The sequence below is a fragment of the Sturnus vulgaris genome, chromosome 16 (assembly GCF_052056855.1).
Source record: "Sturnus vulgaris isolate bStuVul1 chromosome 16, bStuVul1.hap1, whole genome shotgun sequence".
Taxonomy (NCBI): domain Eukaryota; kingdom Metazoa; phylum Chordata; class Aves; order Passeriformes; family Sturnidae; genus Sturnus; species Sturnus vulgaris.
The window spans coordinates 5027311-5051864 of record NC_142258.1 but is presented as its reverse complement, the minus strand read 5'-3'; the positions used below and the strand labels follow the sequence as shown (position 1 = coordinate 5051864).

General features: G+C 52.4%; 1 protein-coding gene across 2 annotated transcripts in view; it reads left to right on the top strand.

Moving 5' to 3' along the window:
* The first annotated feature begins 12873 nt into the window (after positions 1 to 12873).
* ELFN1 (extracellular leucine rich repeat and fibronectin type III domain containing 1) overlaps positions 12874 to 24554 on the top strand; it is a 102414-nt gene continuing 90733 nt past the window's right edge. The window contains exon 1 of one of the 2 annotated variants that reach the window (XM_088174325.1): positions 12874 to 12944. The gene's annotated coding sequence lies outside the window, so the exon portion shown is untranslated. Of the gene's footprint in view, positions 12945 to 15875; positions 16076 to 24554 lie in introns of those variants that run through there. The other variant, XM_014894367.2, reaches the window with a different exon arrangement.

Genomic DNA, 24554 nt, shown 5'->3' with positions numbered 1-24554 from the left:
GTGGGTGCAGACCCATCTCCCTCCTATGCTGTGTCCTTTATTCCATCATTACCCCAGAATTGACCTCCTGGGCAGTTTCACAGCCTGGCTGCACGATTAACCTGGCTGCCCTGACCTCTGCCCTGGCCTGGTGTGGGGATGCCAGAAGCCACTGGCCAGCTGCACTAAAGCTCTGGCAGACCTCCAGTTCCATGCCACTGTCCCTGGCTACAGTGCACTTGTCCCAGCAGGAGGAATGGCAAGAGATGGTCCCAGAACCCCCTGTGCAAGCACGGGGGAAGCTGCACACCACAGCCTGTGGTGCAGGCAGTGTCTGGGAGCACCACCCAGGCTCTAGCAAGGGCTGTGGAGAGGGTGGCTGCATGTACAGCTCAGTGCCTGCCAGGGCCAGCAAAGGCAGGACCAGCTTCTGCCCAAGCCTGGCCATCCAGGCTGGAGACTGTAGTGCAGTGGCCTGTGAGCATCACCTGGAGATGCACACAATTACAACAAGTATTTCTGTGTGCTTTGCTTTGACAGGGAGCTGGACAGATACTTTGCAGAAGCATTTCCTTCCCTGAAAGCCAAGCACAGTTGCTGTGCCCAATTCTCCTTCCTGCAGCCACGTTTTAATGAGACATCCTGGGCACAGGCACGCAGAGCTCCAGCAGCATCGTGGAGCATCCAGCTCCGTGCTGGGAATATCAGTGGAGCCACAAAGAGATTTCACTCACAGCTATGTCGTCCCTTGATTGACACCCTGTAATAAAGAGATTTGCCACATAATTACTGTGCACTTGGGATGCAGCACTAGGGATTATTTTAACCCACTGACAGCCTTAAACGGTAGTTAAAGTATATGTTTATATTAATGCCATTAGTTATTTTAGTGTCTTTTACACAAAAGGCTTTTCTTTGCAATGGCAATACAGTAAACAACAGCTCAGGTGTCTTCCAGAGACATCTCTACCCTTACATTCTGATGAACTGCTGAGGCAAACAGGAGGGGAAGGATCTGAGCTGAGATTCAACGAGCAGCACCTTGACTTGAGGACAACAAGTGGTGCAGGATCAGGCACTGGTGTCAGGAGCCTCTCAGCTCTCAGCACTACAGGGTAAATGCAGAGGCCTGAAACAAAATCCCTTACATACTCAGTGTCCAGCTGTGGCAGCAAGGAATTGCCACATGTGACACACTGCCAGTGGCTGAGAGCTGACCTCTGTTAGCACACCTACAACTGGGTACAGCTGCACTCATATTCAGGTATCTATTCCAGCCTTGCCACCAAAGATGTTCATCTGGACTTATAACAATGAGAGAAGGAGCTGAGCATTTACTTGTAGGGAATAACAATAATAAATTATGGTTTTTATTAAGAAATATTACCTAGAAAGTTTATTTCTATTCAAGGGCCTCTAATAAAAAGGAAAAAGAATATGGGAAGGGGAAAATTAGAAAAAGGAAGGTGATCAAATAAAACACATGCCTATACATGCCTTAAGTCAATAATACCTAGACATCATAGTTGTGTTTGTGTTCTTCTGCCATGAAAGAAAGGCCACATTTCATAAACTGATACAAATTATCCTGGAATCAAAATGAAAATGGGGTACAAAAGAGGTGGTGAAATATTAACAGTCAGTAATGAGAACACAGGTTCTTTCATCACTGTCACTATGAATTGTGACATCAGTGGATGCACAGAGCCTGGTACAGCTCCTGGTGGTGCCCCTGTGTGCCATGGGGGTCACACACCACCTGGGAATACTCCTCCTTTATTTGACTTACACCCACGTTTTGCTGTGGTGCTGAGATGGACACACCAGGCCCGTCCTGGGGCTGGGTTGCATCTCTGCAGTGTGGTCACCCACCATTAACTACGTGACTCAGGCATTTTTCCCGAGCTGCTGCTCAGTTCCCAGCTGGTAGCAGAAGTTCTCCTCATCTGCCCTTATGTGAGTGACCTTGCACTGCTGGCACTCTTAGATTTAATCACTTCTGCTCATGTTGAGATCGCCCAGGTCTTCTGGTATGACATTATGTGCCTCTGTATTGAGGATATTTCACAGCATTGCATCTCTAGAGCATCTCATTAGCATAAGACTAATTTTTATACCAAGGTCATTAATTAAAACATTAAATGATGAAAACATTGGCATTCCTGAAACCTGCCCTTGAGAAACTTGGTCAGCCCTTTGCTTAGTGCTTCCCTGCTCCTCACCACCCCCACGTTTTATCCCACTAATTCCCACCTCCTCTGGTTTAATTAATAGGACATGAGCCAGGTGAGGCACTGGGAACTTGTGTGCAGTGTGGAGCAGCAAGGCATAGGTCGGGCTTGAGGCTGGAGCCACTCCTTTTCCCAGGAGCAGTGTCCCAGCCTGGCCAAGGTCAGTTTACTCTGTCATCCCACCTGCCTATCATCACATAGACAGAAGGGACTGTCTAGTACACAGTTCTTTGGGGTAGGACCAAAAATCCCACATCCCTGCTGTGAGGGTCTGAGGAACCAAGGATTTGATTTTCTGGGTCCGAATTCCCCCTTCCTCTCCCCTGGTGGGAAATAGGGTGGTGGCTGCTTTGCTGCTGCTGCTCCCCACCAGGGCCTTTGTTGCAGCAGCTTTCAGAGGAAATGATAGCAAATCACTTTGGGGACTGTTTATGATAAAAAGTGCAATACAAACAGATAATATCATCATACTCCACTATTAACAGGCTTAAATCCCAAGGATGGGGAGAAGCTCCTGTGGAGAGCAGAGCTATCTCTCAAACACTTCTGCTGCAATTTAAAAGCACTCCCTAGCCTGGCAAGGCTAATTTCACATCTTTTTCTTCAGGGAGTACACTTGGGGCTCTCCCTGCTTGAGGCAGGAGCCCTCCATGGTGATTAGATTCAGACAGGGGTTTTGGTGATTGCTCTTCTTGAGTTCTGATGGAATATGATGGAGAAGAACGTGTTACATGGTTGTGTCACCCTCACTGAGGCCAAATCAGCTGTGAGCTGGGCAAGACGTGCTTACTGAGTTGTGTCCTGGTGAATGTGCCACCTGGGGTGGGCAATGGGGACAGCTGAGCCAATTTCCCCCTTTTTTATTGCTGCCACTGTGGTCCTTGGCTGGTCTGTGTGGGAGAGTCTCAGAGGTGAGGCAGGAGAGTCAGTAAAAATAAAACAGAAAAGGAGAAGAGCATGAAAGGCAAAAATCCTTTTCATAACTAGGGCAGATGTCCCACCCTCTCACTTTGTACTGAGGGATGGAAATTGCTTTTTCAGATATTTCTCTGTCTGGAAAGATAGTTCTATCCAAATGTTGCAGGTGTAGTTGGTGTCTTGACTGGGCCTTTTCCTTTCAATGGCCCTTCTGGAACAGCCACGTTTTCATGCATTAGTTTTGGTTTCTGTTTTGAACAGTGACTCACTGAGCCTTAACCTGGGTCATCCCTGGTGATGCACACAAAGGCAGTGGGAATGCCAGGGATGAAGAGTGAGTGAAGAGATGTCCTCAGCAGGAGGAAAAGGGATAGTAAAGATTGAGTTGTGCTACAGCTGCAGTCCCATAGTGCCTTCAGGGGAGCATCTTCAGTTCCTGCAGCTCACCCTCCTGCCAACACCTGCTCAACACACGACTGGGCCCCAGCTCAGACACCTCTTTGTTCTGACTGGTTTTAAATCACTGCATTTCCCTTCTCGATTTCTTTTGCAGTGGGGGCTTTACCCCACTCAGCATCATTTCCCTGCTCATCTCCGGCTCAGACAAGGCAGGAAACGTATTTTCAATGTATTAATTAAAATGTCTTTGCAGCAGAACATCTGCATGGAGAGCGATAGATCACCGAAGTGTGCGTGTGCCTGTGCGTTGCAGCCTTCCAGATAACGCATTGCTTTGCATAATTTATTCCAGCCAGCACAGCAATAATTTTCATAGCCTGTGATCTTCAAGTATGCGATTATCAATCTGCAGCCTGGCTCCATGTGACCCAGACGTTAGATTATCCCCAGATAGAAGAGATTCAGGGCGTTTGGTGTTCCATCACCTCTGGCCAAATGGTTGTATGGGATAAGATCAAGCGTTGTTTTGTTAGATCCCACCATGCTGAAGCAATGGATCTTCTCAGGTATTCATCACTGTCAGCTATTTTGGGAGAGGATGGTCTTTGCCAATGATGCTATTCAATTTCCTGATTGTTCAGCTCATATCAGTTTAGCTTGAAAGATAATAAGATAGAAACCAGAGACTTCCCAGTCAATAAAGGGAAACCTCAGAGACTTTTTCAGTCTTGCATCTGTCATTCTTTGTTGATATTTTAGCTGCTGAGCATTTGACAGCTAGTTGTAAAACTCTTATTTCCTCCTTTGAGAGAATTAAATGAAGAACATTTAATTTATTCCATGGAGGTTTCCCCAAGTGACCCATAGAACAGGTCTCTTTCTGGCAGCTGGACCAAACCTGGAGGGATTTGGAACTTTCTTCACCCATGGGAGAAAAAAAAAGTGATTTAATTACCTTTTCCCTTCTTTTTTTTAATCATCAAACCAATTCTGTGTTTTCCATCATTGGTCCTACTTCCCATGAGTACCACAAAAATATTTCTAGCATCTATGGTGCCAACCTGGCCCTGCCAGTGGCAACCAGCATCTCCTGAGTGGAGATACTCTTGCAGGATTGCACTGGGGTCCAACCTCCAGGTACTGGTGCAACTGGAAATGGCAACTGGTAGCATTTCTCCTGCAACAGGCACAGGGTGCTCCTGCACACAGACACACAGGTGAGCACCCAGTACCATCACTGGGGACATCCCAGCCCCTTCAGTGGGTCAGGACTTTAATGGGCTCATGGTTAATGTCACTAATCAGTATCAGGGGAAGGCTCCCTTAACTGTGCCAAGGGCAGGCAGCTGCTCAAAGCAGCACAATAATTATGTATAGCCCAAGTAATTATTTTTGTCACATCTTCCTGGCAGGAGAAGACCATTCGTGGGCTGGGTTTAGCTACCTTCCACAACACTCCTGTGTCTTATTTATCCAGAACAATACGCTCAGTGTGATTTTTCTGTCGTCTTTTTCCTTTTAACGTCGTTTCCAGCCCACACTGCTTTTAATTTGGTGAGGTAAATTGAGACTGGGAGGGGAAGCTGCAGAAAACCTCCAAACTCCCATTCTCTGAGCAAAACATTCTCCTGGGATCTGACGGCACTGCTGAATAGCTGGTCCTTCCCTTCCCAAGGGGCTTGTGAGTCTCAGTGGAGACAAATGTTATTTTGGATGGCTGTAGTCACTGCGTGGCCAGGGCTTGTTGTGGGATCTGCTCACAGCTCTGGAGCTTTCCCAGCAGCTCCTTCCTTACCTGGGGACCTCTGAGTCAGCAGCCCCAGCTGCCCTATTTTGAATGTTCGTGTCAATAAAAGGGAAGTCACCACAGCTCTGCCTGCAGAGCCCTGGGGCTGGGCTGGTGTGGATGGGGGAGAATTGCTCCCCACATTCTTTCTTCGAGGATGCACTCAGCCTGCCTGGGCCCAGCTAGAAGGTGATGGATTTGAAGGTCTCTGCTCCTGGAAACCTGGGGAAAGGAGATGCACCACATGGTCATTCTGAACCCATTTCCATTCCCTTCCCGGAAGCTCTCGTGTTTTCCTGGATCTCCAGTCAGCCTTAAAATAGGAGAAGAAACTGAGATGGTGTCATTAATCCCAGATTTGGTGGATTGAATAGCTGGATTCCCATCCGAATTTCTAATTTTTTCACTGCTTTCAGCCATCTTAATTTTTTTTCTGCTTTTCAGAGCCAGCCACAGCTGAGCCATAACCAGTCCTGTCTTGTAGCTTCACTTACACATCTCAGCTATTCTCTCCTTTCTCCCCATCTCACTTTGGCCCAAAATACAAATGACCCTTAAATAGTGCAGGTGGCCACACACAGGAACCAGTAGCCAGCCTCCATGGTGGCACTCAGACATGGTATTGCCATTACCCCTTGTCATGGACATCTTGAAAATGCAGCTTGAAGGTCCTGATGAGGTTTCCCTGTCTGGGTTTTGCACCCCCCACCTGTTGTATCTGCTGTGGAGTTAAACAGCTTTGAAAGGCACATTCTGTTTTGCATGGGGACAACCTCCAAGTTTGCTTAATACATGAGTGCTCACTCAGAGGTGTCCTTTCATTTACTGCTTTCACCATCAGCAATCTACAGAAGTTTAGGGTGCCTTAGGGAATTCCTGGCTTTAGCATCTTTTCCTTGGTAACAGTGCAGCTGCTCTTGGTGCAAATGGGTTTCTCCCAGCCCCCTCCCCACACTGTCAGCATTGCCCATCCTCTCTTTCTTGGCTTGTCCCTCCTCCTTCCTCTTCCTCTGGGTGTAGTTGCAAAGTGTTTGCTGTAACTATTGAAATGGATATAGTGGCAATTTGGGGAGAAGATGCTGTTTAAAGCTCTTTAATTTAAAGGATGCTAATTCACTCCACTCCATCCTCGGGTGACTTATTCAGCTACATACAAACCTCCTTTTCTCAGGGTGTCAAATAGGAAGATGATTTTCTTCAGTCTATATTTAGAGACTTTGCTGAGCCCATGGTCCACAGGGCATCCCACAAGGACAGCTGGGGGAGCAGGGAGCTTGCAGAAGGCAGAGATGCTTTGGGACACCCTCCCCATGGAGCTGGGATGCTGCTGGGATGCTGTAGCCTGTGCTGGGGCTCCCTGGGGCCAGCCCCTTCTGAAACTCTGCTTTGTCTCTCCTGCTTGGGAGCACAGAAAGGGGGAACCTGAGGCAGGCTGTGTTTGGCAGCCAGGGATCAAGGTGAAGGCAATTGCTGGGAATAATAATGAGAAACTTGGCTACAGATCTCCATCCCAGGTCAGGTGCTCCAAGGGCTGTAGTTAACTCATGTGAAAAATTGGCTGGAGATCTCCCTGCAAACCAGGTTCTGCCTCCAAGGCAAGCTGGGTAAATAACTCTTCAAGCCAGGGGGGCAGCTCCAGAGAGAAGCCACAGGGCAATTCCCTGTGTTTAAAAGATCCCTGCAGTTACCATCCCAAATGATTCCTGTCCTGAGCCCATGTGTGCTCCATTATCTCCCAGGCTTATCCAGGTGTGATTGCTCTGCAATCTCCCTCCGATATTGCGGGATATTCCACTGCATTAGCAAGTCGAACATGTTTTTACTGCCCACTGTCTCTCCATGCAATATTTCACTGTCTCCCTGGCTATTATCCTGGCGGCACAAAGTCCCATTGAAATTCATGGTGCAAGTCTCCCATTTGTTTCCTTTGAGCTTTGCAGGGTTGTTCTATGCAGCTTTATGCATATCATTTTTTGCTATGCAAAGTGAGGGTAATGACTTTACCTGCTCTCTTTCAAAGCACTGAACAAAGCCTGTCCCCATGCCGTAGACTGATTTTGGAATATTTGTTCTAGGGTTTGAGAGGGATGAATCAGAGCTCTTAGGGAATGTGCAATCTGATGCTCTGTAAATAAAAAGAAAGCCATGCTGCATCTACATGTCTCCAAGGCAGGAGTGTGCTCCCTGTCAACCTTTCTTGCTGGAGTCAGCTTCAGGGATGGCTCTGGCAAAACTGAATAGCTTCATTTTAATGACAGCCCTGGAATAGCATCATTTGGTTTGGCCAATGCCACTGACAAGCCTTGAAATGGCTCTGCCTTTTGAGGAACAGATGGTGCCCCTCATGCATGACAAGGTGAGACTCCTCGAGCAAAGGGTCACTGGAGGAATCCTCATGGGCACATCAGGAGTGTGGGAGAACCAAATGCACAGCAACAAAGGAGAAGCTTTGCTGTGAAGGCCTTCAGACTCAGGCTGACTTTCCTCCACCACCACCCCAAAGTAGACTGAACCTCGGGTACCCATGACATGGTTTTGATGTCTTAAATGAAGCCCCCAAATCAGTGACCACTTGTAAAAATGGGGTTCACAATGTCTGTGCTTGGACATGGCTAAGCATGCAAGTTGGATTTTGGACATTGCCCCAGGATGCATAGTTTGAAATATGTGTTTTGCTGGGCCATGATCAAATTGCAACTTGAAGGTTTGGTGACAGACTCCTTGGTTTGAAAGCACACACAAGCTGAGAGTTATTCTCCAAAGAAACTTGTGAATAGCACCTAACAAGTACACTGGAGAATTTCTCCTTTTCTTCGTGGACAATGTGTATGACAGAGGAAAAATAAAAAAAGGACAAAATATCTTTAAAGAATTTGCTCATTTTGAATTATTTACTCTGTCTACTTTGTTGGAGTCCCCAGGAGGAAGCGGTGTGCAATCTGCATTACAATAGCATGTCAAGGTATCCAGAAGGTCCAAAAGAAACCATCAGCAGTGGGATGGGTCCCCTGGGGCTTTGGTGAAGGACATCCAACCGTGCTGCACTGAATCCAGAGCTGCAGATGTAGGCTCCACAGGGATGCAGGCACAGCAGGGAGACAGTGATCAGCAGCAACAAGGATGAAGAGGACCAAATGAAACCCCTTTTCAGACTTAGTGGCCAATACAAGCAGCACACAGGATAGGGAAGTGTCTCTGCTTTGGGAGGTGGCTGAGCAGGAATGTCTGCATGGGAGCTGCACTGTCCTCATGGACATCCTCTCAGCTGCCAGGCCCAGCAAGTAAAGGTAGAACCAGGGACCAAGCCAGTCCTGATGTCCCCACCAGCTCTAGGTGGTGCAAGTGTGGGCTGAGCAGAGCAACAATCACTCTGCACCTGGGCTGTGGGCTGGCAGGAGTCCCCTGTTGCCACTGCTGTCACCTCTCGCTGACTTTCACTGACTTCTTCAGAGTTTCAAAGTCAAAACTGAAAGGGAAACTCAGAACAAATGGGGACCTATAAAAACACATCCAAGCTGCCAAGTCTACAGCAGATGTGATTTGCAATGGATGAGGTATTAATGCCTTGAAAAATTGGAGTAATGATGTGCAGTAATATTTGTCATCACCAAGGCTGAGTATGTTAAACAAAAATGTTTTGAAATGCAGCTTCTGCCTGGGCCTGGTAACTTTCCCAGATGTAAATATTGCAGTTGTTTTCCAAACATTCTCTAAATACCATAAGGCCTTAGTCCACTTACAGCACTAACAGCCCATAAAATGTCATTTTTTTTTTCTAATTAATATGATGATTTTTAGATAGGATTTGACAATAGCAGTGAAAAAGCATTTCAGGCTGAAAAAATTATCCCTTGGATGTCAAGTCCCCCACAGCCAAGCTGGTGCATCACTGGGTACTGCAGAGCAGTCCCCTCATCCTACTGGAGGGTAACTCATGGTTGGGCAGCTCTACTCACCCTCCAAGCCAGGGGACACCAGCCAGTCTTGTAGGGATGTGAAGGGGGACATCACACCCTTTCTGCAAGGATCATCCTCCCCTTTTTCTGGTAAGAGCTCCCCGTTGTGGTGCATTTTTCAGATGCCCACAGCAGAGAGAGGGGAGCTGGAGGCAGAGCCCTTGTGGGCATCTGAGGTGGAGCAAGGCTGGTTGGGTTTTCTCCCTCTGTGTAAGGTGGGTCATTGCTGTTCAGGGTCTCACTGTGGGGCTTCAGGTGCTTGGGATTTTTAAGGCAGTTGAAGGCACTGCTTTTGGGGGGAGATGAACAGGATAACCAGGCAAAGTACACCAGACCTCCATCCTTTGCCACATGGGGTCCTGGGGAGGTGTGGTGGGGACTTCTGGCTCCCCCCCAGGCTCTGCACAGAGGCAGTCACACGGCTGTCACATCACCACCCTTCCCTCCAGACTCCCCTACTTTGGTGAGTGCTCCCCTCTCTGCAAGGACACCAGGTTGTCACACTCAGTGTGGCACAAGGAGAATCCAGAGTCAAACCCTTCAGCTGTGGGCACTGCAGGGGAACAACTCAGTCCCTGCCCTGAGCAAGGACAGAAGAGACGCCGCCTACCCAAAGTCACACTTTATTTCCTTATCTTACTCAACGCCTCCCCGTTCTGCTTGGGCAAATGGAGCAGTGCCCAGCCAACACTCTGTCCCTTGGCCAGTATTTCTTTCCAGGTGATGCTCAAAAAGGCAGCAGAAGAGCTCTCATTCCCTTACCCCCTCCACATCACTGTGGGAAGCAGCCAGTGTTTTATTAACCACCTCTCCCTCCTGTACTGCTTGTTAAACTGGGTTAGGACTGCTTGAGCCTGCTGTGTTAGACATCTTCTGCTGGTGGAGGGGAAGGGCTCACAGGAGCTCTCCTGACCCCAGACACCTTTCTCACAGCACTCCTCCCGCCATCTCGCATAAATAGATCAGTCATCCCAGCACGGCTACATCTTCTTTTACTCCTTCCTGTCTTTAATAATATTATCAATGTCTGGTTTAGATTTTTACTAAATATAGGGGCCAGAGTCTGGACTGGCGTCACTTCCTCCCAGAAGAACTGGAACAGCTTGCTCAGAAGTACTGACTCCTTTTATTAATTTATCTTGGTTTGCAAAGTTGTTTGATTGTACTAAGTCTTTCCACCCCCTGTTGACCTGGCAGCTGGAAGAAATGATGCTGCCTAAAGGCTGTCCTTGATCCATGGGTGAGGCTTGAGGTTTTTGGGGCAGCTTCTTCCAAAGCAACCCTGAGGAGCAGGGACAATGTGTACCAGCAGGCAGCAAATTTGCAACAGGCTTTGGCAAATCTTCCCTCTCCTCAATGCTGACCTGGATGACTCTAATGGAGTGCCAGTGGCATCCATGTCCCCTCTGTGCAATTCTTCTTCCAGCTGCCAGGTGTCAGTTGCAGCTCCATGGCTGGCATGCACCCTCAGTGTTTGTGGCTGGCCCAGGGTTTGTGTGGCACAAATGTGGGGGCTGAACCTTAGAACGCCCTGCTCCTGGCACCAGGAGGGACCTGGCAATGTCTGTTCCCTGCACAGGGAAACCAGTCTGTTCCTTCTCCAGCAAAGGCAGAGGAGGGATGGGACCTCTTATCCGTTATCTCCCCAGCAAGATGTTTGACCCCAGAGCCACCCTCATGGTGGCCCCTGCTATTTCATGTCATTGCCTATGTGTTTATAAGTCCAAAGCAATTTCAGTGGGAATTCCTTGCCTTTAGGGCATCCCATGGGATATCCCTGCTCCAGGGAGGAAGGGGTCTTCCATGCTTTAAGGGCATGAGCACAGGTGCTGATGGTGAAGGGGAATGGAAGAACCTCAGATCAACCTACTCACCCAGAGACCAAGACCCTGGGGACTGGGTCACAGCTGTGGAAGAGAGGATTCTGAATCCATTCTCCACGCCCATCCTCTCCATCATGCAGGGTATCTCCTGCATTCCCATGGGCACTTTCTCTGGGCTGTGTGTCTAATGCAGCTGAGTGCTGTGCCAGGTTGCCAGCTGCCATTTGGAGAGGGGCCATTGCTTGCCTGTTCCCAGGCTGTCTCCCAGCTCTATTACTCCACGCTTCAGGTTTTTTGGCTGTGGTGGTGTTGGTGTTGTTGCTATTAAATTGAAAGGAGTAAAATTTCTCTACTGCACCCATCCTTTTCTCTCTCCCCATCCACCTTCTTGCAGGGCTGTAAAAGGAAATTGCTGTCTAGGAGGTGGTTTCGGAGATGGTTTGAGACACCTCGAACCGTCACAAAAAAATGCACGGGCCAATCCTTACCTCAAATGACAGTGCCTGGGGAGAGAAAAGAGCATTTCTTTTCCAAGGGCCGGCTCGGTGCCAACCACACTTTAATCATCCTGATTAAAGGTGTGTTGTGTTGCTAAAACAGCATAACGAACCCGACAAAAATGGGGAGGCAGGATGGCAGTCTGAGGGACAGGTGAAGGGAGGTCTGAGGCAGGAGGATGCCTGGGAAGGGTTGAGCACAGGGGCTGGGGGCTCCTGGGAGCTGTGGGCGGGGATCGTGGTCCAGCCTCATCAGTGTCACAGCTAGTCCCAGTCCTCGGGCTCCCAGCGGCACCTGGTGCTGCCCAGCTGGAACCAATTTGGCCCATGGAGGCTCAGATTTGGTGTGAGGGGTGGGGTGGCTGTCATGCACACATGGGGACACACAGAGACGTTCACACAGGCTCACAGACAGAGACACAGACCCGTGTGTGTAAATACAGACAGACATACAGACACACCCGGACCCCGCACCCTCCCACCACACAGATACACCCCAATATACAGACACACACCCCAACACGAGCATCCCCGCATCCCCTCAGGGTGTCACCACACACACACAACAAACACAGTGGCACACCCACACACAAAGGCAGATGTCCCCGACACGGACACTCACACCTTCACAAGCCCTGCACGTTCTCAACCCCACTCTCACAAGGTGTCACACACACAGGCAGTCTCACACACATGCAAGGGTCACAAATAGAGTGTCGTGTACACACGGCACCGCGCAGTGTCACACACCCAGTGTCACAGTGTCACACACCCCGTGTCACACTCAGTGCCACCCACACACAGCCCCCACCCCCAGTGCCAGCCCGGGTCTGCCGGCCAAGCCGTTTATCGCTCCGGACCGTCACCGACCCCCGGACAGCTCTACCGAACCGTGCCGTGCCGTGCCGGAACCGAGCGGATCCGGCCGTGCCGAGCCGTACCGGACCGTGCTAGGCCGTGCCGTGCCGAGCCGAGCCGTGCCGTGCCCCATCGCACCCCTCCACCTGGCCCGCAGCGAGCCCAGCTGCGCCGTGTCCATCCCATCCCACCCGAGCCGAGCCGTGCCGAGCGGTGCCAGCGGAGCCCCCCGGGCCTGGCAGCGCTGCCCGGCGCCGCCTGCACGGGCAGGGCTCTCCGCCTGACGCAGTGAGGAGCTGCAGCCCTTCTCTTCTCGGAGGCCGGGCTCCAGCACTGGGATTTGCTCGGCTCCGGCTGCGTTTCCCTGCCCGCCTCCTGCCCCCGGCCCGCCCGCTTGGAAGGGCGCGGGGAGCCGCAGCCGCGGGTGCGTCCGCCGCCCATCACCACGCTTCGGGGCTGGGCGCGCCGCCGAGCGCCGGGAGCCGCCTCCGGAGCAGGTAGGAGCGCCCGCATCCCCCTCCGCAACCCGCCCGGGCCCCTCCCGCAGCCCCCGACCCCGATCGGAGCCCCCCGCTCCGCTCCGGCCCCACTCCCGGTGTCGCCCCGCCGCGGCGCCCCGCGCTGCCCGGGAGCCCCGCGCAGCCCTCGGTGGCCGTTCCGTGTCGCCAAACTTTTAGCGGCTGCAGCCCAGGTTGGGGCTCCGGTGGGAGGGGACCGCGGGGCTGGCGGCGAGGGGAGCGGGGCGTCCTCCCATCCACGAGCGGGGAGTCCCCAGGTTCGGCCGGGGCTGCTCCCGCTGTCCTTATCCGCAGGGCGAGCGGGAGATCGGGACCGGAGCAGCTCCCCACGGCTGGGTCGGCGCCACGGAGCCGGGAACCCCTCCGGCCGCTCGGCCCGTGTTCCCGCCCCCGCCCATAGGGGATCCCCGCTTCGGGGTCTCCCTCCGCCGGCGGGGTGCGCCCGAGCCGGAGCATCCCCCGAGGAAGCCCCTGCAACTGTTGCCTGCGGGAAGCCTCGGTGCTCCGGGGGAAGAGCCGGTGCCGCGGGCAGTAGCATCGCTCCGGGGGCAGGGGTCTTCCGCCCGGGTCTCCACAGCTCCGCACGGAGCGCTCGGACAGGGGAGACCGTCGCCCTCACCCCAAATAACCCTGGAAGCTGCGAGCCTTGGGCTGGGAGCTGTGGCAGAGCCGCTCTCCGGCTCTGCTCCCCCCGCCCCCCCAATCCCTTCTGCATTCCCACGCCGGCAGTTGGGACCTGCCTCCCCCCACACGCGCTCCTTCAGCGGCTATTTCTGTCCTCGCCAAACGCGCCGCACACAGAGCTTTAATTAAAGAAAATTAGTGGAGGAGGGCAGGGGGGTGTCCGTGCTCCGGGGAGGGGGACGGTCGCCGGGACGTCGCCGGGTGCGACTGCCGTCGCTGATGGCTCGGGGGAGGCGGGGGGCAGGTGCCCGCCTGAGAGTTTGAGCCGCTTTCGCTTGGTTGGTTGGTTTTTGCTTTTTTTTTTTTTTTTTTTTTTTTTTTTTTTTTTTTTTTTTTAAGAAAAAGGCGGCGGGGGGCGGGGGGGTGTGTGTGTGTGGTACGGACACACGTCGACGCGGGAACGTGTTCCTTCCCGGAGGGTGTGTTGCAGTTTTAATTATAATGACAGATGTTGCCGTAAAGTTCCGTCTCGGTTCCTGAATACCGGCAGAGCACGAAGCACCGGCAAACTCGCCCATCGGAGTGGGGTACTCGCCCGTCGGACCGGGCACTCGCCCGTCGGCGCAAAGCAGTTGCCAGACAATTTTCTTGGTTGCGTTTTAAATAAGGCTCGGCAGGGTCTGGGGGTCCTCGGGGCGGTGCGTGGAACCCGGGGGTGCCAAGGAGGTGGGGGGTCCCTGAGCAGGACCCCTCCAACCAGCCCAAACCCCCAGTCCTGGTCCCGCTCCATGTGGAGCGTGGCTACTCGTCCCGTGCGCGGCGGGACCCGACGGGGCAGCCGCGCCCGGTGCTGGGGAGATGCCGGGGTCCCCTCCCCGCAGCCCTTTCCTCCTCCAGCTCTCTGGACAGAATCCTCCACACCTCCGCTCCTCCCTGCCTTTCCGGCTCGGGCAGCCGGGGGACCTGCGGTGCTGCCCACGTCCAGGTTGTGATTTGTAGCCCCGGGAAAGCCCCGCGGAGGGAGGCGACGGGGGGGACTGGCATCACCAAGCTCCCCCGGGGCAGAGTCGCCGCTCCCGCCTCCCCGGCAGGGGACTCGCCTCCTCCCGTCAGCTTCGCGCGTTCCGCCGCCGGTTCGCGCTGGATTAAATATTTAGAAGTTTGCAGCGGTGAATAAAGCGATCGTTAATCGAAATTGATGGCACCGATGCAAGGGGGATGGCACTGGCGGCAGGAACGGCGCGGCTGAACGGGAGCGGGCGGGGCGCTCCTGGGAGGGTTTTTAAGGGGTTTCACCCCAAGTTAGGGGTTTATCGCTCCGAATGCTGTGGCAGCGCCAAAACCCGGGAGCTGCTCTTCACATTTCCGACGATGTCTTTACAAAGCATGTTTTTTCCCCCCTGCCTGCCTGGAAAGAATAACTCCGTGCCTTCGCAGAGACGAGGCAATCCGCTCAAAATTAGCACCTAAAGTCCCCCGTCAGCAGCTCCCGCCGTGCTGCCTGACAGCATGCAAGGCTCACAACTCCCCCAGAGCCTCCGGGTTTGCCCTGGCAGCGGGGGGGAGTGGGCAGCGGGATACTGTCGGGAGGGAGCGGGAGAGTGTCTCCAGCCCCACGAAATGCAGCGCTGGGTAGTTGGGGGGACCCCAGTCCTGGGGCAAGGATGAAGTTTGATGATGAGCTGCAGGAGCGAGCTGCCCCCGGGGTCCGGACGGGCTCCGCACGGTGTGGTGGGAAGGACACGGGACTGGCGGGGTGGCCGGTGAGCCCTGGTCCTCACGCCGGGCTCCGCCGCCCCGCTCCGAGCTTAAGTCAGCGCTTCTGCCAGCGGCGGGGATGGGGAGCGCTCGGCGGAGCGGGATGCGGTCCTGGCGCGGGTGCGGAGGCAGCGGGAGAGGGAGAGGAAAGCCGAGCTAGAAGAGGATGGAGGGGCGAGCAGAAAGGGAAAGAAAGGGCGAGGGTTGCCCAGGGAGCGGCCGGGGATGCAGGCCCACCCGTGCCCTCTCCGCAGAGCCGTTGCTCGGTGGGAGCCAGCGGCGATGGGCAGCGGCTTGGCGTGGGGATGGGGAAAGCGGAGGGCAGAGCGGAAAGCCCTGGGGCCGATCCGACGCCCCTGCTAGGGCGCCAGAGACGGTCTGTACCCCCTCAGGGCGGGTCGGTGCCGTGCCCACGCCCACCCACGCCCCTCACCCCGCGCTGGGGGACGCTCCCCCGGCCCGGCGCTGCCCACGCGTGTCCCAGCCCGGCCGCCGCTCCGGACTGGGGCAGCGCCGCTCTGTGACAACAGAAAGTGGCTGGAAAGGGGCGAGGCGTCACACGCTCTGCCTCCGGGAGGCAGGGAAAGGCTGAGGGACCGATGGGAAGGCATGAATGAATGAATCTCCATAAAGAGCCCCAAGCAGCAGGGAGAGGGAGAGAGGAGGAGGAAGGAGAGGAGGAGGAAGAGCAGGAGCAGGGCAGGCAGCAGCAGACGTGACGCCGGCAGGTAAGAGGTGCCGGTGCCGCACGGACCCGCGGTGCTTGGGATGGCAGGTTGGGGGGCGCAGCCAAAGGGGGACAGGAGCTACCGGGACCCTGCATGGGTTTGGGGTTTTTTTTAGGAAGCATGTTTTCCTCCTGACTCCTTGCAAAATGTGTAGTCCCTAAACTTCCCAAGACTCCTTTCCTCGCCCGGTACTGCCGCCCCGAGCCCGCGGCTTTGGAGGGTTCCGGGCTGAGCCCGGCGGCAGCTCCTGGCGAGGACCGGCCCCGGCGGCTGGAGCTGCTCCGCACCGGGGCAGCCCCGAGCCGGGCCAGCCTGCCCGGTGCCAACGCCACTCGGCCCGACGTCTAGAGTTACACTGCCCCGGGTATCCAGCTTCTGCCGCGGCCCCTTTGCTTTCGGGGCTCAGTGGGGAGCTCCTCTCCCTCTGGTCTCCATCCCCCTTCGGCGCTCCGTCCCTGCCGTGGTTACATAAGGCAGAGGAGCCCGTAGCCAGCGCTGACGCGGGCTGGATCATCGGGATCGCACCCAGGGATGCCAAGAGCTGAGCTCAGCCTTGTCCGGCTGCTCCCCATCCTCGGTCGCCTCTGCCCCGCTGCCCGCGCTGAGCCACCCGCTGCCTGTCCCTGCTTGCTGCGGGCACTGTGCGGCACAGGTGCCCCTATACACACAGACGCACACCCTGCCCTGCCCCTGCCCTTGGCTATCCCGCAGAGCTGCCCGCACTAACGCCGCTGGAATGCGCGCAGCCCTTGGAGCGCACAGCGGCACGCACACCCTGTCCCATGGAGCAGCCGGGCCCGTCAGACGGGCCCACACCAGAGGGATGCCCAGTGGAAGTGTTTGCACACAAACCCAGCGCTGCAGGCAGCGCACGGGTCATGCTCTCGCACACACGTGGGCTGGTGCTGGCCAGGGGCTGGGTGCTCGCCAGGGGCAGCACGAGGGTGGTGGGTGCTCTCCTCGACCCGGACGGGACCGGCTCCCAGCCCAGGCGGGCGCTGGGAACTGTGCAGGGAACGCTGCAGGCCTGGCAGGGCAGCCCTGGCTGGCTGCGGTGGGCAGCTCTGCGGCTGCCCGCAGCTTCCCCCTCCCTGACCGAGGTGCTCCAAGCAGGGATCAATAATGCCTTTCTGATTGGCTTCAGTTCCCCATTCAAAGTAGCCACTGCATTAGGACTTGATTTTTCTCCCCTTTGAGTCCTGGCCAGATTAGATTGTGAATTTGGCTGATTTCAAGCTACTGGGGGAGGGAAGAATCATACAGTGAGCGAGAGAGAGCTGAAATATCCTACAGGATCCCCTGGAGGGGAGAGAAATCAGGTCTAGATAAGAGCTTGTTCTCCCTGTCTGGCTAATGCTTCCCTGTTTGATGATCAGAAAACACAAGATCTAACCTCTCACCAGGATGCTTAACTATGAAAGGTCAGGCTTTTGGCTTGTTCTAGGTGCAAGGTTTATTACTGTGAGCTGTGGATTATGCATTCTGGCTCTCCCGTGGTATGCTAAACACAGGAGTGCACAATGCATGCAAACAGAGGACATGGTCAGAAGCACAGAGGACATGGTCAGTGCTTCTGAGATTTAGAGTTGAGCTCTGGATGTAACGCTGAGGTTGGATGAACTGTGATGTGGACAGTACATGAGGTCCATGTCCTGGAGAGCCCAGAGCTGTCCCATCTGTTTATCAAGTCTCAGCCCCATCCTTGGGCAATTTTTTCCAATACTTATTTCTCCATGTATGTGCTGGGGGTAAGTGAGTGGGTTATGTCCGTGGAGCCCTGCGTTCCAGAGGGACACAGAAAGCAGCACCCAGGAGCATCCCAGCCATGCTGGTCGGGGTCCTTTCCGTGCTGGTTGCTCTAGGGCCAGGATTTTATGCTGAGAAAAGCCACAGCAGCACAGCATTGCCTGCAGCATCCTAGCTGCAAGCACTTGCTGTGAATTGGTGTTAGGTCCGGGTGAAGCAAAAGCCTGGGATTATGTGGTTTTTCAGCAAAGGGCACTGAGAAGTCTGGTGGAGCAGGGGGACTTTTGAAGGAGAAGTTGCAGGGCAGTGAGGAGCCTGAGGAGGAGAGGATGTGGGGCTGGGGACTTGCTGCAGGTAAGCTGTGCTGTTCTGGGCAGTGGGGACGCAGCTATGGAGTCACCAACCAGGCTGTGAGGTGCAGGGTTGAGGAGATGGGAAGCTGCTGTGGAGGCTGTAAAGGAGCAAGGAGCACAGCCTTGAGCAGTGTTTGGCATTATTTCGTGCAGCTGCCGAATTTTCTTGGCGTTGCAAACTCAGGGTTTGAGGAGAGTGTGAGTGAGCCTGATGTCAGGACAGCATTGGAGTGGAGTATCTGGGTGTGGGGAGATGGAGATGTGACGGCCAGCAGTAAACTGGGCCCACAGGAGGCTGGTGGGGAGAAGAGGAGCTGTGTGGAGCCCGATGGGACAGCTCTGGAGTCATACACTGCCCAGACTCTGGGTGAGGAGGGAGGCAGAGCTGTGGAAGCAGCAGGTCTGTGAGGATCTTGGGGTGAAGGGACTGGAGACCCTGACCCTTGGTCCCATGTCTGCAAAACCCCCAGCAGAGCGGTACCAGGGACTCAATAGCGAAAAAGAGAACAAAGAGAATGAAAATACTTGTGTGGTGTTATTTGGCTGCTGGAGTGGGGAGTGTATGTACCCAGCACAAAAGTTATCTCAGTCCCTAAGACATCCTTGTAATAGGAGAAAATAATAATAAATATAAAAGAAAGGAGTTGTGAGAGTTGGCTCCAGGTGAGGGGGACATGGAGCTGCCATGCACCATGGAGAGCTGGGGCAGAGGGTCTTAGGGAGGTGGCACTGAGGGTGCAGGGGGTTTATGAGCCTGGATAAGGAAGCTGGGGAGGTGGAGATGGGAGTTGTTGTGGTTATGGCAGCAGCCCATGAGAAAGCTGCGTCTGTTTAAAAAAAAACACCTCAACAAACAAACCTAAAACACCTATCAGTCAGGGCAGGCTTAAATCTGTTGTTTGGGTTTGGTCTCTGCACTACCTGCTCTGGTTCCCCGTGCAATGTGAGGTTCCAGGTACAGTTAAAGATGGCCCAGTGGCTGTAGAGCCGCTGCTCATGAGAAAAGCCCTTTGCTAATGGAAGTGAGGACAGCTCCCTGAGGGAGCAGAGCATCCCACATCTGTGCCCTGGGAGCTCGTTGTCCTCTCTGGGGACTGATGAGGGAGAAGTGGGGTCCCCGAGCTGTGACCTCTATTCCTGCTGGGGGTGGGTCCTGGGGGACCAAACCATCAGGGGTTTGTTCTAACACACACATCATATGTGTTCAGGGCTCTCAGAAAAGCCAAATTACCACAACTCTGCTGGCTTCCCCTACCCCTCTCTCCTTTGTGCTTAGAGGGAATCAGTGGGAAAATCTCCAAGATCTGGGGTTTTTTCTTTCCCATTCCAGCATTTCTTTATGAGCTGGACAAGGGCAATCTCTGAAGCTCATCTGTATTTTTAAATCTGCAGGAATAAGTGTATGGAAATGTATGTGTTTTACTATATCAGCTGCTATCAGCTTTTAACTTTATTACAGTAAGTGCAGAGTTTTCGTGGGCCAAACTCATTCATTGGATTTAATGGAGTTAAACTGCAGGCAGATTTGGCTACTTGTTTGTGTATATCTTTGTAAAATGGACAGGCAGAGATCATAAAATTTTATACTCTCTATGGCATCTTTTAGGGAAAAGTCTTCCAATATGTTTTATAAACAGCATGCATATTTTGCTACAGTGTATGCTCATACTTAACACAAGGCACTTTAGTGCTGCTTTTTTTTTCCTTTCCCAGAGCTATATGTACGTATATGAACTTGGATTTGCCTGCATTATTTTCTCTTACTGCTTTCCTTAAAAGTGTCTTCAGCAGTTTTAAACAATTTAACTGGATTTCTTTCTTTCTTTTTGGTGTGTTTGTATCTCTTCCTAGAAATGGTAGTAAGAACCTAACCCTTGCTGTGAAGGGCTCAAAATGAGGGAAGAATAATGTTTGTAAAGCCCCTTGCTAAATACCCAAAGCACTCCAAAACCATCCCAGCTGCAAATGCACGATCTCAGGACCTTTCACAGATCAAACATCTGCTGTGACACCTTTGAGGGGCTGACTTTCCCCCCTCTTTTTCCTTTTCACTCTTTTCTTCTGTTTTCAAGATGTGATGATATCGGTTTCTTGACCTATTATGGGCTGGTTTAGATCCTGCTTCTGCAGGGCCTTTCCCAGTGTAACATCGAGCAAACCGACACTTAAAGCTGTAGAAAAAAACGTATTTCTAGGAGATGAATTTATTTTTTAATGAGGTATTTGATGTTTTTCCAGGCTCTAAACAAATTAGACCCAGATCTGTGACTGCAGGGCATTGGGAGGGGAAGTGGTTGATGAGCTGGGCTAATTAATTACACTTACTTATGACTTATCAAATGGTCATCACCACCCCATATGGAGCACTTGAGTGTGTGGAATGGAGGGGAGAGGATATTGATATGTGGGATAAATGTAAAGCAGTGGTCAATGGCAAGGACATAAATAAATCTGGAGATTCTGGTGACATTAAAATAAATTGAGGGTAGTGAGGTATGAGGGAGACTTTATGTCAAAGGAACCCTATAACATATTTATATTCCCAGTCAGGATTTGCTGGGGTTTCTAAATAATGCATTAATTCAATTACACATTCTTAATTAGTGTTTTCTCAAATTGGAGCAACATCATTAATTTACTGCGTCATATTTGTGTTTTGCTAGTGTGGTGAGTTTCATTTTTGACTCTTTCCCCTCTCTGCTTTGTGAGACTCGTAACACTCAGCTGTGATGCTCATGCCACAAGCTGCAGCTTCTTTGGGAATGCCAGTTTTCTGTATTAGGATTTTTTTTAAATTTTTTTTTTACGCTGACAGGCTGCACAGCACTGACCTGACCCCGTAATAGGAGGAAGAGGGAGAAAAAGAGCCCAGATCTGAAGCAGCTCCTTTTGAATGCTGAGCAGCATCTGTTCTCCATAGAGCAGGGCGATCTGCAGCATGCTGGGGCAGGATTAGGCCCTCTGGGCTCCCCCAAATGGGGTTATTTGATTTTTTTCCTCTCTGGAAGCTCATGGTACTTGCAGGGATGGGTGCTCTCTGTCCCTCTGGGGTGAGTGTGACACACAGGGCTGCTCCTCCAGGCAGGGATGGGGAGGCACAGAGTGCTGTGTGTGACCCCGTGGGGCTTGTCTGCCTGCTTCTGCATGGGGAAGGTTGAGGGACAGAACCTTTGCCCCTGTGCCCTTCACTGCTCGGTCTGCAGGGCGGATGTGCTCCTGAGAGCTGCTCTTGGGCATTTGTTCTCTGGCAGCTCCTGGAAAGCAGAGCTGGGTCAGTGGCACATGTGCAGGGTGGGTGCTGGTGCCAGGGCTCTGGTCCTCGCCACCAGCCAGGCTTGGGCTCAGCGCTTGCTTGAAACAAATGTATTACCTGGTTTATTCAGGTTATAGGATGGTAACTGCTCAGGGAGACGAACACAAGCCAAGGCTGCTCCCTCCGAGCGACGCCTTCCAGACCAACACTCGTCCCAGCTTTGCAGAGAGCAGTTTGGGCTTTTCTGCCCCCCGCCCCATTTCTTCCTTTTAATTTTTGTTGCTGGCTTTGGTTCCCTTCCCCACCCTGTGCCCACGCTGTGCTGTCGCTCGGAGGCGAGGTGCAGCCTCCAAAGCCCCATTCATCACCGCCTGCTCGCCAGGCACCGGCAGCCGCCGCTCCATTGATTGACTGCGGCGCGGAGTGAATTTAAAATCATTACGCTCCTGAGACAGCTTTTAAATATGAGCAAAATCAAGTCTGTTAGAAAGCCTTGTGGAAAGGGTGTCTCCAGCCGGGGAATTCCATGTGGCACCGGGTGCTGTTTGGATCCAGAGGAGACTCTGCTGCTCTGGACCTCACGAGTGTCCCTGTGTGAGCCTGGACCACTCCGTGCTGGTGTGATGAGAGTGGGCAGGCAGCTGCTGGTGGAGAATTAAGTAGAAATATTTCACTGTAGAAAACACTATTGTGTAAAGCCATCCATCTGCTGTCTGTCTAATGCTTTGCATGAATTAATGAGCTGATTGATTAGGAGAACCTTGCAGCAGCCATGTGAGGGAAATGATTCTTGTCCACATGTTACAGGTGGGGGGAACTCAGAGGTGCACAAGTTAAGGTTAAGGTTTCCAAGCTGGGTTGGGTTCTTTTGCCATTAGTGAAGGCTACAGTTGAGACATCTGTCTGTCTTGTTTTACGGATTGATCTGATTTTTTTGGATGTGTTTTGCCTTCAAGAGCAGTTGTGAGAGCTTGCTGTGGCTGCGACTCAGCGCTGGAGAATCTCTCTCGGGATCTGATCTTCCAGCATGTTTGTGGCAAAACAGCAAAGTGTGCTGCAGCTCCTTACTGTGGTGTTTGCAACCAACAGTCTCCCTTCTTTCTACTGAGAAAGACAAACTCTCACTATTTCTTAAACTGTTGGCGTTTAACACACCTTCCTCTCACTCCCCAGCTTTTACCTGTCAAGGCTTTCTGTAAGCATCCCCCACTTGCTCACAGTCTCTCTCCTGGCCACCTGCAGCTGGCAGAGGCAGGTTACTGATGGCTGATGCATGGAGCATCCCTCTCCTGCACGCTACGATGAGTGCAGCTTTTCAGGAATGGTGCATTGAGCAAATGTCACTCCACAGCCCCAAAAATCTATCAAAGGAAATGACAGTGGCTGTAAGCATTAATCATCTCGTATCATCAAAATAAAGTTGTTGCATTGGGGTATTGTCAAAGGATAAATGTCTTAACTTCAGCTCAGTGCTGGTTCCATTAACTCTGGTGGTTCACCAAGCAGGAAATGGTAGTTGTGTGGGCCAGGGGCTCATCTTGTGGCATTATTAATTAACCCTTCCCTCTCCAGGATCAACAGTTGGTCAGTCTCGTTACCAGGAAAAAACCTGGGACACTTGAGAAGTTGAAGTAGTTTCTTTTCATTATTGTGCTGAAAAATTTGTGCCTGGCCTGGAGTAAAAGCTGGGGTGTGTGGAGCAGCACTGTAGGGGCACTTCCCACTCACCCTTCTGAGCTCTCACTGTCCCCCCCCAAAAACGGTAGATTTGTTAAAGCAATGCAAAAAAGGGCAATGATTAAAAAAAGGTATTAAACATCTGATTTGCAGTGTAAAAATATCTGTTTGTGCTTTACACCTGTCAAAGGACAGGGCTGGAAGGCAAACCCCATAACCCTCGTGGTGATCTGCAGCTGCTCGGGGTGAAGCTGGTACAAAGGCCCGTGTGGGCAGACATCAGGAGTGTGACAGTGACATCCATCGGGACCAGTGGGATGAGGGATGGGAGTGCTGGTGGCACCGAGCTGATGAGTCCTGGGGCTGGAGGGAGGCACTGCAGCAATGTCACTTCCAGCCGCTGTCTCCTGGGAAAGGTGCTGAACAATGAATTGCAAAGTCTGGTGTGCGGCCCAAGGGGGATGGAGAGCTGCTGGAAATCTCTTTGTGTTTAAAATCTGGGCGTTCAAGGCAGTCTCTTGTGTTTTCTGGCACCACTGAACGTGTGTGCTGCCTGGTTTGAGCCTTTGTCCATAGGGGCTGCAGGGACCTGGCCGTGCTAGAACAGGCTGAGCTTTGCCAGCTGTGCAGCAGAGCAGGACACTGAGGATGAGGATGGGAGCTCTGCCTCTGCCCAGCTCTGCTGAGCAGGCAGCTGGGGCTGGAAATGAGGGGTGCACAGAGGCTGAATGGGGATTCACACCTCGCTGAGCCCCTCTGGTGCTGCTCACCTGTCCTGGCTCTTTTTCTACGTTGTCAGCACAAATGCTGAAGCCTGGGTGCAGGAACAATGCAACTGCATCTGGAGAACATCTACCACAGAGGAGTAAGGGGAAAACTTCAATAAATCAACACGTTTCAACCTCAGTCTCAGTTCATAAAGGAGCAGAAATCAGGCTGTGGTGTTTGTGTAACTAATTCATATATAAAGAAAAAAAGGAAAATAAATGTATGGGATGAGATTCTTAAAGCTTCCTTAGAAACCATATAGTCATTTAGGTTAGAAAATACCCTAAAACACAAAGTCCAGCCATAATGCTTACAAGCAAAGTGAACATCATGGCCCCATCCAAGTTCAGAGAAGTTTGTCTCATTTTTTATTCTGTGGGTCAGTTTGTTAATCTTGAGCTTCACTAATGGACTTGATGATCTCGGAGGTATTTTCCAATATAAATGATTCTATGAATCTCCAACAGTTTTGCAGAAAAGTCCTCTTCTATATTAAAATCCTTTCCAGTTGTGAACTACCTTGTAGGTTCTCTAATACCACATTGGCTTTAAGAAAAAGCCCCAAACTTTCTGCATGGCTTTTCCCCTCTCTGTCGATAAAGAATGGATGTTTCATGTTCCAATTTTTTTTTGTCCATTCCAATCCTAGTCTTAACAAAACAGCCATAAAACAGCACCAGCT